Raw genomic sequence first — 15,512 nt, forward strand, 5'->3', positions numbered from 1 at the left:
TTCTTAAAACTAAGTCCCATTTGACGGAACAGGGCTTACTCCCCGGACAGTGTTTGTATGATTGCAGCCATGGGACCCCAACCTCATTTGAAGGTTTCACTGCTGCGGCACTCCCACGCGCAACCCCCCCCCCTCCTTTTTAAAAGGTCCCGTAGGGAGGAGAAGCTTGCCCTGGCTCTGTATTGTAGGTAGCGTGGAACTGTCCAGCAAATCGAGCTCCTGAAATTGCCGCACAGTTTTTGTTTGCACTTTGAGAGATTCTCGGATGAAGAGCTGCCAGACTTTCAGGGATTCCTTACTGAAGCTGCAAGTTTATGTTTGCAAATGGTCCAATCCTGTCCTCATTGAATCAGAAAGCCCGTGGGACTCCTGCAGCAATCAACTCTCCAGGATCAAGAGTGATTGGTTTGGCTGGGGTTCTGTTTGGGCTTCATGGCAACAATCCTTTCCTGCCCCCTAGGAATCAACATCTGAGGTGTGTTTCACATCACAGTACAGAAATAATAGACAGGTCCAGGATTATGCAGGATGCTCTAGTGTCCTTGCAAACCTGAACCTTTTTCAGCACTGATGCTGAAAATGTTACTTTTTAAAAAAGGAACTGTTGTGAGAGTTATATTAGTGGTGTCCGTCTCACAGCATTTTAACTTCCCATAGTGGATAATGCCTCCTGTGTCTCTCACATTGACTATGCCACTATCACTGTGTTTTTTTAATTTACAAAATTTGACTAATGTCAGTATTGGGATTGTTAATAGAGAACATATTTTAAAGGTTATCTTGGTATGATTGCATTAGGCAGTTGGATCAAAAAAATTTACCCATAATGAAATAACAATTGTAAGCAAGAGAACTGTGTTAAGCATACCGACTTTCCTCTGTGGATGAATATGCACAAAAGTAAACAAATAAAAAAGAAAATTATCTTCCCATTATAGCTTTGTTTTCAGGAAAAAACAATTCACACATTAAGATATCACTGCAGTGGTTCTTGAGCTGTGGGCTGGAACTCAATGGTGGGTGACAATTCTCTCACCAGCAGAGCATGAGGCCAGGAGGGAGGAAGAGGAACAGGAACAAATGGGAGAGCAGATTCTGGGGGCTCATTTTGGGGGCTTAGTGGCCTGTTCAGGTTTGCCTAATGAGCAAAATTACCATGAAATATGAACTGTTGTGTAGTCATGCTATGTATTTATGAAGATGACCATGAAAAATGAAATACAGACATGTTTATCAAATTTATATCTTGTTCCCTCTTCCCTGAACTGGACTCAGGGTGGTTAACACCATATAAAATACACCAATAAATACAATACTAAATACGATATGATAATAAATTATCGTAAAATATAAAACTGTTAACAAATCTGCCCCATTAAAATCTATTCACCATCAAGCACAGTAAGATGCATGGATGGTAAAGACACAGCTGAAGTATACCAGTTGCCAGGTGGATCACAATCACCCAAAAGCTGCCTGAAAAAGAATAACCCTGCATGCCCTGCAGAACCTAGAGAGACCTCACAAAGCATGCATCTCTTCAGGCAGCTGAGAAGGACCTTGCTCTTGTTGACACAAGGTGGGCTTCAATAAATGCCAAGATGAAGATGGAGAGGATTATACCAGGAGAGGAGGTCCCAAAAGTATGAGGGTTCCAGACTGTTTAGGGCTTTAGAGGTAAGTACTAACACTTTGAATTGGCATTGGAAACTAATCAGAAGCCAGTGTAGCTGCCGTAGGATAATATATGCCATCAAATAATGTGTGCACTGACCAGGACACTCCTGCTAGCAATCTGACAGCTGCATTCTGGACAGCTTGCAGCTTCTGGAGCATCTTCAAAGGTAGCCCTGTACAGAGTGCATTACAGTAGTCCAGTCTTTGAGGTGACTGTTGAATGTATTGCTGTGACAAGGTCCTCCCAAGAGATAGGGAGCCAGTTGGCAGGCCTGGTGTAGATGGTAGAATGCAGTCTTTATCATCAAGGACACATATTTGTCCATGGAGAACAAAGAATTGAGTCATATGCTCAAATCTACATAAAAAGATGGACCCCATCAAAGAATTGATAGAAGAGGTCACCCCAGTGGTCTGGGCTTCCCCAGCCACATAATCTCTGTCTTAGTTGGATTTAGCTTCAACTGACTCTCACCTAGCCATTCTACCACTTCATCCAGACAGGAGGTCAAGACTGGAATTCCAGATACCGATCTTTCCTTAAATCAGAGGTAAAGCTGGGTGTCTTCTGCATCTTGATGGCACCTGACTCCGAACCTCCTGACAATCTGTGCCAGAGGGTGCATATAGATATTAAATAACATTGGTGAGAGAATCAATCCCTGCCGAACACCACAGGTTCTACCCCATGGTGATGACCTCTTTCCAACCATGATTATTCTTTGAGACCAACCCTGGAGGAATGAGGAGAACCAGCTCAAGGCCATACCCCTCACACCTCAGGACCAAATGGTCAACTGTGTCAAAGGCAGCAGACAGATCCAACAGGATCAATAGAACCATTCCTCCTGCATGTGTTCAGTGTTAACCTGATCTGAGATTCCTGCCTTTATGCTGGGTAGGGGAAAACAGAGTGAACAGCGAAGTTACTGCAGTAACATTGTGATCTGAAGCACCTTTCTGAACTTGTTGAGTACAGCAGACTTACAGTGTAATCTTAAGAACACTTCCATGGGAATATAGAATTATTGTATAGTGTGGGACTTCTGACTCAGAAGTAAGTCCCACACTATACAATAATTCTATATTCTCAGAAGTTCTGAGTAGATCTGCTTTGGATCATTCTCCTAGAATGGTGTAACTCTGTTTAGATTGCACTGTAAGTTGTTCCGTTGCACTGTATGTAGCTTACAGTTGCAAGGTAAACTACATACTTTCAATTGAAAACTCAAAATTTAATCCCAAATGGGTGATGGACTGTTGATTGCAGTTAGTGATGAAAGGAAGACACTCTGCACGTGCTTATGAGCAGTCAGTATTCTGTGTTCTAAAACCAATCTTTTCCCTTCAAACAGATTCCAAAACTGTGCCATGGTTTTAATTCTGTGCTAAAATATGAAGGGTAGAAAGGAAACTATGCTGCAAATCTAGGAAAATTGTTAACCACCTAGAAAAATCTTCAGTTAAGACCTAATCCTCTTGATGTTACTACTATATAAATATTAAATAAACACAAACAAGCTAGAAAAACCCCTAAGCACTAGTGAAATAGTCTTTTAAAAAGATAGTATTTTAAAAAAAGAACTTCAAATACAAGTTTTAAAATCCCTTGCTGTATTTATTACAAAGATACAGTAAAAGCAAAGACCAAATAATGTTTTAATTAGAACTGCAAACTTTTCTATAGTTCAAAACTTACATTTCATCAGAGGAATAAACTTTTAAAAAACATGCTATCTCCATCAATACACATGCAGAAATTTCATCTGTTGTTGCTTCAGGCCATATTTTTCCTTGGTAGTAGGAAGTTCTACCGCTGTGTTAATTTGTTCCTAAATCTTTCACAGGAAGAAAGATTTCAGAGATGGAGATTTGGTAATCTATAATAAATATCTCAGTACAGAACTTATAGGTAAAATGTTCATATCTCATGTGGAAAAAAGAAATCCTTTGGTTCACTGTTTTTTCTCAGATAGAGGAGCAATTGTTTATTTGACTAGATATTGCAGCTGTCGGCTGCTGTTTGTACAGCAAAAAATCAAGCCCAGCAACACAGACCTACACATTCACGAGCAAGAGCAACTGATCAATATTAACTGTGAAGCAAAGAAAACTCTAATTTAAAGAGAAATTGCTGTTTTGTATATGCTTGCAGGTACATATGCTAGTGCTTGAAATTCAATCATATTTGGTCACCAGCAAACTATTTGGGTCATAGCTTGAGATATTGCATTACAAGAGAATAATAACCTAACATTATTGCCATTTGATATAGTGGCAATATGAGATTATTAGTAACATGCCTAAATTAATAATAATTCAGTAACTATTCAGTAATTATGGGGTTGTATGTTAGAACAGAATAGCTAAAGTAATAATTTAATGGGTTAATAATGGAGCAAGAGAGGTAGAGGTTAGTACTTCATACATGAAAATTGAGGGGTCAACACAGTCAAAACGTGAGGGGAATTGTTGAGGTCAAAACCCATGAACACCATGTTCTGTGTTTACCAGCAAAGCACAGGTTCAAGCACTGGACTCTTACTGTAGGATATCTTGTCCCCTGACTTAAGTGCTGGTAAGTCAGCCCTTGAGAAAAGGTAAAGTCTTCAGGTGGCTCAGATGTGCAACAGAAAGGGTTTGGGTAGAAGAAGACAAAGCAAGGGACAGGTGGTATAGAATACAAGAAGGCCAGATGTATCCATGAATCCTAACTAACTTGACATGGGCCCTGAGGCTTTCATCCCAAAGGACAACCAAGAGGACTAGCAAAGGGCTTAAGTGGGATTTGGGAGTGTTTTGTGCAAGTGAAGCTAAGTTACAGTGAAGTCCTAAATATAGTTACAACCTCTAAACCCATGGACTTCAGTGGATTTAGAAGGGTATAACTCTGCTTAGGGTGGTACTTAATTTGTTTTTTAAAAAATTCCTGTGCTTATTTTAAATGTTTATATTCTGTCTTTCCACCCAATTCAGGGTCCCTAAGGCACTACATTTCGAAAATTTAAACATTAAACATTTCAGACATTAAAAAACCTTAAAATCAGTTTAATACAGGGCTTTTTTGAGCAGGAATGCAGCTCTGGCTGGCTTGGCACCAGGGGGTGTGCCCTAATATACAAATGAGTTCCTGCAGGGCTTTTTCTACAAAAAGCCCTAAGAACATAAGAGAAGCCATGTTGGATCAGGCCAATGGCCCATCCAGTCCAACACTCTGTGTCACACAATGGCCCTTTGGGTGAAGAAGTACTTCCTTTTATCCGTTTTAACCTGTCTGCTCAGCAATTTCATCGAATGCCCACGAGTTCTTGTATTGTGAGAAAGGGAGAAAAGTACCTCTTTCTCTACTTTCTCCATCCCATACATTATCTTGTAAACCTCTATCATGTCACCCCGCAGTCGACATTTCTCCAAGCTAAAGAGTCCCAAGCGTTTCAACCTTTCTTCATAGGGAAAGTGTTCCAGCCCTTTAATCATTCTAGTTGCCCTAGTTTAATATATATAAAATATTTAAAACAAAATAATACAAATATGAAAATAAAACACACAAGCAAGGAGGGAGGCTAATAAGAGTTAGTGAGGGAATGTCAAACAAAATTAAAGTCTTCCCTCACTAGCAGAAGAGTGAAATAAAAATTAACTGATATAATATTAGATTTTAGACATGGCTTGTATGAATCCTTATGTTGCAACCCACCCTGAGCACACTTTGGTGGGAAGGGAGGGATAAAAATTGAATGAATGAATAAATAAATAAATAAAAGAGTGAAACAAATGAATCTGTAAGGACCTCACCCTCTCCTTTAGATGAGACCCCCTTGGTTAGCGGGGTCACAATCTTATTTTGGACTTAGTTGTTTTAATAAGCACCACCTTTTAGACCCTAAGTGTCAGGGAGTCTGGAACATAGGGAGTCTTGTAGAAGCACCTGGGTACAGTCCTAAAAGCCCAAGAAAGAAGTAGAATATGCTGGCATCATAAACTGATTAAGTGCAACCTCCTCCAGCTCAGGGTTCTCAATAACAATAAGACTTAACTTCATTCTCAGCAACAAACAAAAATCCTGGCATATCCCAGAGGTGTTTGCCGAGCCCAAGGAAGTTGGTATTACATTAACCAAAGTCTGGTTCCTCTTTGTCCTTTTTTTTTTACTGTATTAAGAAGGGCACTCACATCATTAATTTATCCTACATCCTGTTTCAGGAACTATCTTAACTCACCCAAACTTTTGTGTCAATGCAGATCTGGCTCACTTCAACCTAATTAAAGTTTGTTAATCATATTGCCTCACCTAGGCTTTTTGTGCCCATGCAGATTTGGATCACAAAAACCCAATCAAGGTATTTTTCTCACTTTTTCTTGCCAAAGATTGACAGCAGTAAACTTGAAGCCAGCCACTGAGATTTAAATCTTTTATTTTGGATAATTGTGTTCTTGGGAAAGTAAGTTCCTGTGTCTGGCTATGAGACACATCCCCATAAAAAGACCATCTTAGCCCTGACCTGGATAGCCCAGGCAAGCCTGATCTCATCAGATCTCAGAAGCTAAGCAGGGCCAACCCTGGCAAGTACTTAGATGGGAGACCTCCTTGGAATACCAGGAGTCAGAAGGCAAAAGGCAGTTTTACCAAGCCACTTTTCTGAATGTCCCCCATACCCCAGTAGGGGTCACCAGAAGTCAGCCATGACTTCCAGGTGTGTATGTGTGCATGTGCAAATGCACACACATGTACACACACAGAGGACCATCCCAGGTCAGTGAAAAGTGTGCCAGGTTTTTCCCACTACCTGAACACCTCTGTCAATGTAGGTTCCATTTTTCCTCCTCATTCTGAGCCTTAGACCTCTCCAGGCCTCAAGCCCAGGATCTCAGATCATATGTCATTTCCTTAAAAAATTCCCAGTTTCCTTTTATAAGTGTCATCTTGTTGGTGTGTGCATATATGGCTATTTAGGAAATTAGTTCTGATGCTTCCAATGTAAATACTTAACATTTTTACTCCTTTTACTTTATTTTGTATGCAATAAAACTATTTTTTTCTGTTTACAATAACTCAGTCTGTTTCTTCAAAATTTCACTATGGGATACCACTACTGAGACCCTCCCTAATATATGTAGGCCAAGGTCTTGCATCATTCCTTTCTGAAACCCTAATTTCCCCTTCTCTGGGTCCAGGCTGGGTAAACATTTAATGATTAGGAGAGTGGAGGCAATTTGATGCTATGCTATTCCTTTCTGGAACCCTTTTAAAGCTAATTTCCCCTTCTTTGGGTCCAGTTTGGGTAACAAATCTGCCCGGAAAATTTCAGCACAATGACTGAAAAGGCCTTTTCTTGGGTTGCCACCCATCTAGCCTAAAAAACAAACACACAGAGCTTCTGAAGATGACTGGAGTTAGATGGGTACATAAGGGTGATCCTTCAGGTATGCTGATCCCAGGACATAAAGGCTTTGAAGGTCAATACTAGTGCCCTGAATTGGTCCCATTGGAAGCCAATTTAGATGGATCAAGATTGAAGTGAAATGGTCACTTTAACCCATTGCATCATTGCAGTAGCTACAGTGAAAAAATATTACTTGGATTGGATCCATAATGTATCCATAAATACATTCAGGGTGTCAATTATAAGACAATTTCTCACTATTGCAGATGCATCAATAGATTACCTAGAACACAAGCTGTGGAAGAGCACTTCCCCCTCTTCTTCCTTAATGGATGAGAAACCTTTTCCCTTTAGCCATTTGATGTCTCCCTCTCTTGCCCTTCCTCTGTGACTTCATTGCAATGTGGGGACAATAATAGTACTGCCCTGTGCTACAGGGTTACAAATTGGCGAGTTACAGTAAGGTAATGTATGTGAAGAGCATTGAATGCTTTAAAATTAGGGTTGCCAAGTCCAATTCAAGAAATATCTGGGGACTTTGGGGGTGGAGCCAGGAGACTTTGGGGGTGGAGCCAGGAACAAGAGTGTGACAAGCATAATTGAACTCCAAGAGAGTTCTGGCCATCACATTTAAAGGGACAGCACACCTTTTTAAATGTCTTCCTTCCATAGGAGATAATGAAGGATAAGGGCACCTTCTTTTGGGGCTCATAGAATTGGACCCCCTGGTCCAATCGTTTTGAAATTTGGGGGATACTTTGGGGAGAGGCACTAGATACTATATTGAAAATTTGGTGCCGCTACCTCAAAAAACAGCTCCCCCAGAGCCCCCGAAACCTCCAGATCAATTCCCCATTATACCCTATGAGAAGACGTTTCCCTCTCCACCCCCCTCCCCCCGCCCCCCCCCTTTCTGGGAAATCTGATGCAGGAGACAGAACTCACTCACCTCCGGAGGTGCAAAGGCACATGGTCCTTTGGGGGCGTGGCTGGGCTCCCCTCCCTTCACCGGCCAGCTGACTGGGGGCGGGAAGCAGCCTGAGAAAACGGAAGAGCTCTGGCTGCTGCGATCGGGGCTGGGTGGGAAGGGCTGCCGTTCTCCCCCTCCCCCCCCCCGCTTTCCCTTTTATGGCCAGCGGGAGGAGGAGGCTCCAAATCAGGGGTCTTCAGGCCTAGCGGGGGATTTGGGACCCCTATTTAAAATGCTATAAGTATTAAGAATTAATATCGTTATATTTCTATTAATTGGGTGTTGGGCACTTATACTGTGATCAGTTAGTCACAAAGACTAATGATTGTTATTTTGGGTAAGCAATAGTGGCTTCATCACTGCTGTAAAAAAGAAGGCAAAAAGAGACCACTCCCGCCCCCCTGCCCCATATGCTAATGAATACCATGTCAAGAGTAGGTTATGTTATACTTAGCATGGTAAAATATTTTTTTCCTTTATCATGATTACCATGTAAGGGCCTTTCTGGATGATTGGTTAGTGTGCAGAACATGTATCATTGCTACTCAATTGCTGCAGAGGATCCAGGTGTCTTTTCCTAGCTAGCATTTGTGTGTGTGTGTGTGTGGAGACTGCATTTTCCCAATGCTCAAAGAGTGATATTTTGTCACTGTAAAAACATAATTTCCCTTCCCAGCTAGCAAATCAGTTGCACAAATGTCAGTGGACCTATTGGCAAGTGCTAGTGACATCATAGATAATAAGTGACCTTCCCTCATTGTTATGCCTAGCCTACCTCACAGTGTTGCTCCCAGGAAAGAATTTATTTAATTCATTTATGTCCCGCTTTTCTCTGCAGGGAGGACCCAAAGCAGCTTACATTGTTTTCCTCTCCTCTGTTTTACCCACCATAGGATAGCCAACCTGAGTTCCTTGCAGAACGAGTGGAATACATTAGAACAGAATAACTAAACCAAATTCCCTTTATCATCCTGAAAAGCCTCTGATGAGATCATTGTTTTAGTTTATATTTAAAGAGACATACACATTTAATAGGGGATTTTACAGAACAGCAACATAAGGACTCTCTTCTCTTTAACATTATTTTACACTTGAAATTTGTGACAGCAATCCTATCCTAAAAATTCCAGAAAATTATTTCTCTCCTACATCCACTTTTGTGCTCTACATGATGGGCTTGCCCATCAATAATTGTCTGTCACCTGTCTTCTGCTTTAGCCCTTTAGAGAATACCTTTATCTTTCCTACTTGCATGTTGGATTATAAAATACTGAATCTAGCAGTCAGGAGGCTAAATGATGGAGGAAAGCATCTGATGCATCTTCAGTGACTACTAGGACAATATGATGAATTTATTTGGATCTTAGTTATTCCCTCAAGCATTAATTGAAAACACTGCCAAACAAAAAATATAGCTCCTTTTGGTATAAAGTTAAAACACAACTTTCTAACTGCACCAAAGGATCAAGAAGTTTTTCAGCCATCATTCATCAGTTTGGGAAATTTAGCTTTCATGAAGAAAGCTGGTGATAAATAGTAAGGCTTGTGTTTTGTTCTGTGAATCACAGTGCAGCTAAGTTATCAGTTCACCAAGCACTTCTCCTACCATTTTGTACATAGCCCGAATGTTGGATTTGGACTAAAGAAATCAGGGTTTAAAACATGAACTCATCTCTAGCATCATTGCATCACAATCCTTCAGCCTTCTTAATGTCACTTGACTATTGTCAGAATTATCAGGTGATAGTCTGAGGGCAGATGATACATAAGAAGCTCAAAATACAGCAATTATTTTTTTTAGAAAAAGAAAGAAAGGGGACGACTCTGAGTGAAGAAGAGGAGGAGATTGGATTTATATTCCACCCTTCCCTCAGAGTCTCAGAGCAGTTTACAATCCCCTTTCCCTTCCCCTGCCCTCCCCTCAACAGGCACTCTGTGGTGGAGCTGTTATGGGAACTGTTCTGAAATAACTTGTGACTGACTCAAGGTCACATCAGCAGGTGCATGTGGAGGAGTGGGGAATCAAACCTAGTTCTCTCAGATTAGAGTGCACTACACCAAACTGGCTTTGTAAATGAGTGTATCATAATTGTTCTCACGTTGGAACGATAAAATGTTCTAGTTTAGACAGCCTAAATCATGTAGTTCAGAAAATTTTACCATGTTGCATTTCATTTCACTGAGACAAGTAATCTGCAGTAAATCAGTTGCTTATGGTTGATACCACATGGCTACCATTAGATTAGAAAGTACCATTATATGTAAGTTATTAAGCTCCAACTAAGTTTTAAAAGTTATATGCATTCTTTTATTGGGGTGACTTTCACCATTACATTCCCAATAATGAAATTCCAAGTCTTTATAGATAACCTTCACTATGTAAATCAATGCATTGGTATTTTGTTGGGTTTGCCAGCCAAAAAGAAAAAGGAAAGGAAAAAAAACAACCCTCCAGTGAATGTGTGAAGTTCCCTAGTGCTCACTTTGAAATAAAGCTGAAGCTGTTTAAATGTCAGCGTTTTAAGTTACCAGTCAACATGAAAACATTCAGTCTGAGTAACTGAAATTTAATTACTTGGGACAGCTGTGACTGGTTTTTATTTTGACTCTAAAGATTTTTAAAAGGAAATTCTTGTCACCCACAACCATGCACGCACACACGCACACAGTGCAATCCTAAAAACACTTACATGAGAGTAAGCCCCTTTGAGACTGGAGTAGACTGCAATAGTATTCTGGGCAGAGGTGTTTAGAATTGCTCTACTTGGAGCAATAAAGATGTATCTGGAGAATGAACCTAAACAGGTGTGTTCAGGGGTGGAATTCTAGCAGGAGCTCCTTTGCATATTAGGCCACACACCCCTGATGCAGCCAGTCCTCCAAGAGCTTGCAAAAAAGAGCCTTATAAGCTCTTGGCAGATTGGCTACATCAGGGGTGTGTGGCCTAATATGCAAAGGAGCTCCTGCTAGAATTCCACTCCTGGATGTATTTAAAATCAAACAGGTCTATTCCATTCTTAGGCATACTGCTTCTCCAGTCCATGACATCTGAGCCACCACTGACATTTGAACAAACCCAAACCCCTTGTAGAAATGCCTTATTTTTCATGCAGTTAAGAAGAGGTTAATGGTAAGTCAAGAGAAGCAGCGGAATGGATGATTTCAAGTTTCTATATGTGTGTCACCATCACCATCATCTACTTAGTTGATTCAGAGGACTCTTCGATGCTAAACTGAACATGGAAAATCTTAGAAGAGCTAGACATACAGTAGATACCAGATTCAGCCCAAGCAGTAGGCAATTAGTCATAGATAAATTGTCATTTATTCTATATTTACATCAAAAGATGTATCCAGTCAGTTCAAAAACGCTATGATGACATTATGATTCAATGATTATATTTATCTGTTATGATTCAATGATTATATTTATCTTTCTTGCTGAATTGGGATGAATGTTACTAACATTTTGATTGTAAACATTTACAGTGGTGCTTCTTTCTTTGCCACAGGCATACTGTTTCTGCAAGGTACACATACAATCGTATTTTGGGATGCTGCACTAGAATGGCTATTGGTACATCCATTCCTAACCATACCTGTGGCAGTGTAGTAGTACTAAAAGCTGAATGTATGGAACAAAGGGCCCATACAATGGAATTACATTAGAGATTTTGATTCACTCTGATGTGTTTATTTCGCCTTCAGTAAGCAGCAAATATTGCTCCGTTGGTTAAAATGAAAATTAAACTGAATGAAACATTGTTGGAGTAGGCAGATGGCGGAAAGGACCACATACTTGCCCTGACAATGGAGATCTTGAAAGATGTTATACTCCAAGTATAAAAATAGGTTCACTTCACAGGATTTTAATTACAGGAGTGAATAAGGATTTTTTCCTTGATGTTCAGCTTGTTCATTACGGTTATCGCCCACCACTATCATCCTTCCCTCACTGTTTACTGAAGCTGAAAATGCACATTTACAAAATAGTTGCCCAACTGTAAAAATAGTATAAATTCTTGCTTCAGGATTAAAAGATAATTTTCTCAAAGGATCAGGATTACGGTGTGCTTTTAAAATGACAACAACAGCAGAATCATTCTATTTGCTTTCTGTTCTCCTCCCAAGCTCCTGTTATCTTCATCTCTGTTAAGAAGTAAATGATTTTGGATTTTGAGCTTAAGGTTTATGCTGAGCAAGGCAGATGAAACGAAACTGAGGGATATCATTTTAATCCTTTTTGCTTTCATATAGCACATAACTGAGTCCATTGTATCAGACTGTCATTGAAATACAGAGGTTAATTAGTGGTGTGATCCTGCCATACAAGCAAGCTGCTTCCTTCACATGTGAAAGCAAGTTTGCCATGTTTTAGTTTAATCTGCTGGCAAATTTGATTGCATCTGAGAATTCTGGTAAATGCTGTGGTGAGGCCACACAATCTCAAAACAATATATGTAGGATCCTGAAATGTTTTTCAGAGATTTTCCCTGGCAGTTTGTGCTTGTGTAGAGAAAACATTTCTTAACCCCACCTCACCCTCAGTCTTGAAAAGCAGTAGAAAGAGTTCTGCTGCTTTTCTGCCACCCTGTTTTCTTGTCCTCCTTTTCCTACTTGGACTCATCCTGCTTGGCTCTTTGGCTTTAAGAGTGGCTTGTTTAATAGATGTTAGCTTTGCCTCCCTTCTTGTTTTGTTTCCCAACTTATAGACTATGATGCTGACTTTTCTGCTTTGGTGATTTTTCATTACAGATCTTTACTGATTGCCTAAGATACCAAAATTATTTAAAACAACAGCACAAATTAACCAGGGTGGGGGTGCTGAACATGCATAAGGAGCCAGCTAGCTGCTGTACCAGTGTATCTCTGATATACGCTGTCTCCTAGATGTGATCTCAGAAGGCCCAGGTGGCAATACTTAGGGGAGGGATGGTGGCTCAGTGGTAGAGCATTTGCTTGGTAAGCAGAAGGTTCCAGGTACAGTCCCTGGCAACTCCAGCTAAAAGGCTCCAGGCAAATAGGTGTGAAAAACCTTAGCTTGAGACCCTGGAGAGCCACTGCCAGTCTGAGTAGACAATACTGACTTTGAAGGACCAAGGCAGCTTCATATGTTCATATGTACTCTCTAGCCGAGTGTGAGCATGGAAATGCTGTGGAGCAAGAGGGGAGGCAGGAAAGAGCATGGAGCTTGTCTCATCTGCTCAAAAGCAGACAGGGACAGAGTTGTAGAACACCCCAGGCTTTAGTGAGCTGCAGATCATGAAGAGATCTCATGAACTGGGTTGCCAGCTCCCTCCCTCTGGTATGGCACCTGTGCCTTTGTAAGATGCAGCCAGGAGCCATGCAGAGACAGGCTGAGTGGTCCTTAGTACAGCATGCCTGTGAATTAAGCAGACTTATTGACTGGAAGGCTTGAAGATGCAGGATGCCCCAGGAGCTAGACCGGAGCTGATGACTAAGCAGGAACTACACTGGTTATGCTCCCAGATCTCCCTGTTGAATCACCACCTGAAGCGACGCTAAGCAGAAACATGTTCAGCTTTGGCAAACAGTACAGATGCTGTGCCAACCACAGCCATGCCTATGGGTGCCCTGCAGGTTCTGCAGTTCAGCAGGGAACCCCCCTGAAGCAGATGCTGTAGCCATTCAAATTACACTTACAGATTCTACGAAGAAGTTCTCTGAAACTGCTCTGTCCACTGCTGCTGCTACTGCATATGCCTTCATTATTCAAAGCAGTGTGTTCCATTGTTTTCTTGGCTAGTTGATCCAGAAGGTGCAGTGGGGCTGTGCCTGAGGAGGAATTTTTGCTGGTGTAATTTTTTTTTGGGGGGGGGGTGCTGCTCAGACCATGTGCCTCTGTTCAGGTTGTGCTGTTGCTGAGACTTTTCTCACTGTCCACTGGCTTTTGGAGGGGCAAGTAGCATCAAAGAGCAGTGGCCAGATTGGCTGTGCCTGTGTGTGCCACTCACATGGGTGTCTGATTTGTCAGCTTTGCCTGAGTATGCCATCTTTGTCTTGCAGAGAGGCACACATTGTTTTTACCCCTCCCCCAGTGAAATGTCCACAAGGAACAGATCAGCTGTGCTGCTTTTGCATTGGTTGATAGTGGCCTCCACCTTTGTCACCCACAGGATTGGGCTGCCCATTTGCAAATAGGTTCCAAACTTTGATCTTATGCACATTAGCAAGCATTCTTACCGAACAGTTTAGATAGGATAGATACTCATAATCACAGTGATAGAGTTAAAAATATACTTGAACAGAGTGTCAGAGTACTTTATTAATGGATTAAAATAAAAACTCACCTGGAATATAAATTAAGAATAGTATGAAAAGATCAATAAGATTAAAATTGTCAGGCATCCTTAGTTTTAAAGGATCTCTTACTAAGGCAGTTCCTGGAAGTGGAACAGCTGTTCTCTGTTTTGGATGCCAAAACTCTTCACTGTCTTTTATTTGATCTGGCAACTTAAAACAAATTGAACAGTAGAAGAGATCACTGCCTAATGGGATGCCAGCACTTACTATTTTGCGATGAATTTCCAAAGTTCACCATTCAAGAAAGACTCCAAGGATTTAAACCCCGGAGGATATGATGTTTAGAATGACATTCCTCAGGTAGACTTTATTGTTTAACTTTTTGGTAATGGGAGAGCATTGGGAGAAACCAAGTACCCACATGAATGAAGAAAGATTTTGTTCCCTATATCCTTGCAAATGTCTTTAGTATAAAGGTCAGCTAGCTTGGCAGGCAGCTGCCTCAGTATTGCAAATCCTAGGAAGTTAGTCTGAATTAATATATGAAAGAATATACATCTGGCCACTGACAAGCCACACCCTGAGCTATGCACGCTGAGGAGAGGTTTGTTTTTTTAATGGAAGACAGTTTAATATATGTAGCATTCATAGATGTCCAGAAGGGGGTGACTCCGAAATCTACAGGGTGTGTTCACATTCCCTTTTATACCACACAATGGTGGACTTGTGTCAGAACAATGTTAAGTTCACCTGAGAAACCTGGTTGAGGTTATTATTTTATTTACCATTATTAATTCATTAATTACATTTTATACCCTGCCTTTCTGCCCCTTGTCTGGGCCCCAAGGTAACTAACAGATTAAAAACATACATTTTATTTATTTATTTATTTTTATTTATTTTATTATATTTATATCCTGCCCTCCCCTGGCGGGCTCAGAGTGGGATATAAATATACCTTAAAAACCATTTCAATGACATAAAAGCACATCATTAAAACAGAACCAAGTTAGAATACACATGCAAATCCATTAAAAAAAAATAATATAAAGGAAGGACCACTGGGGAAATGTCAGACCAAAAAAAACATAAGTCTTCATTCACTGACAGAAGATGGCAACAGAAGGAGGCATGTGAGTCTCTCTGATCAGAGAGTTCCAGAGTTTTAGTGCCACAACTGAAAAGGCCCTCTTCTGAGTCAAAGCAGGAATCTGTAT

Source organism: Heteronotia binoei, chromosome 1 (genome assembly GCF_032191835.1).
Source record: "Heteronotia binoei isolate CCM8104 ecotype False Entrance Well chromosome 1, APGP_CSIRO_Hbin_v1, whole genome shotgun sequence".
Taxonomy (NCBI): Eukaryota; Metazoa; Chordata; class Lepidosauria; order Squamata; family Gekkonidae; genus Heteronotia; species Heteronotia binoei.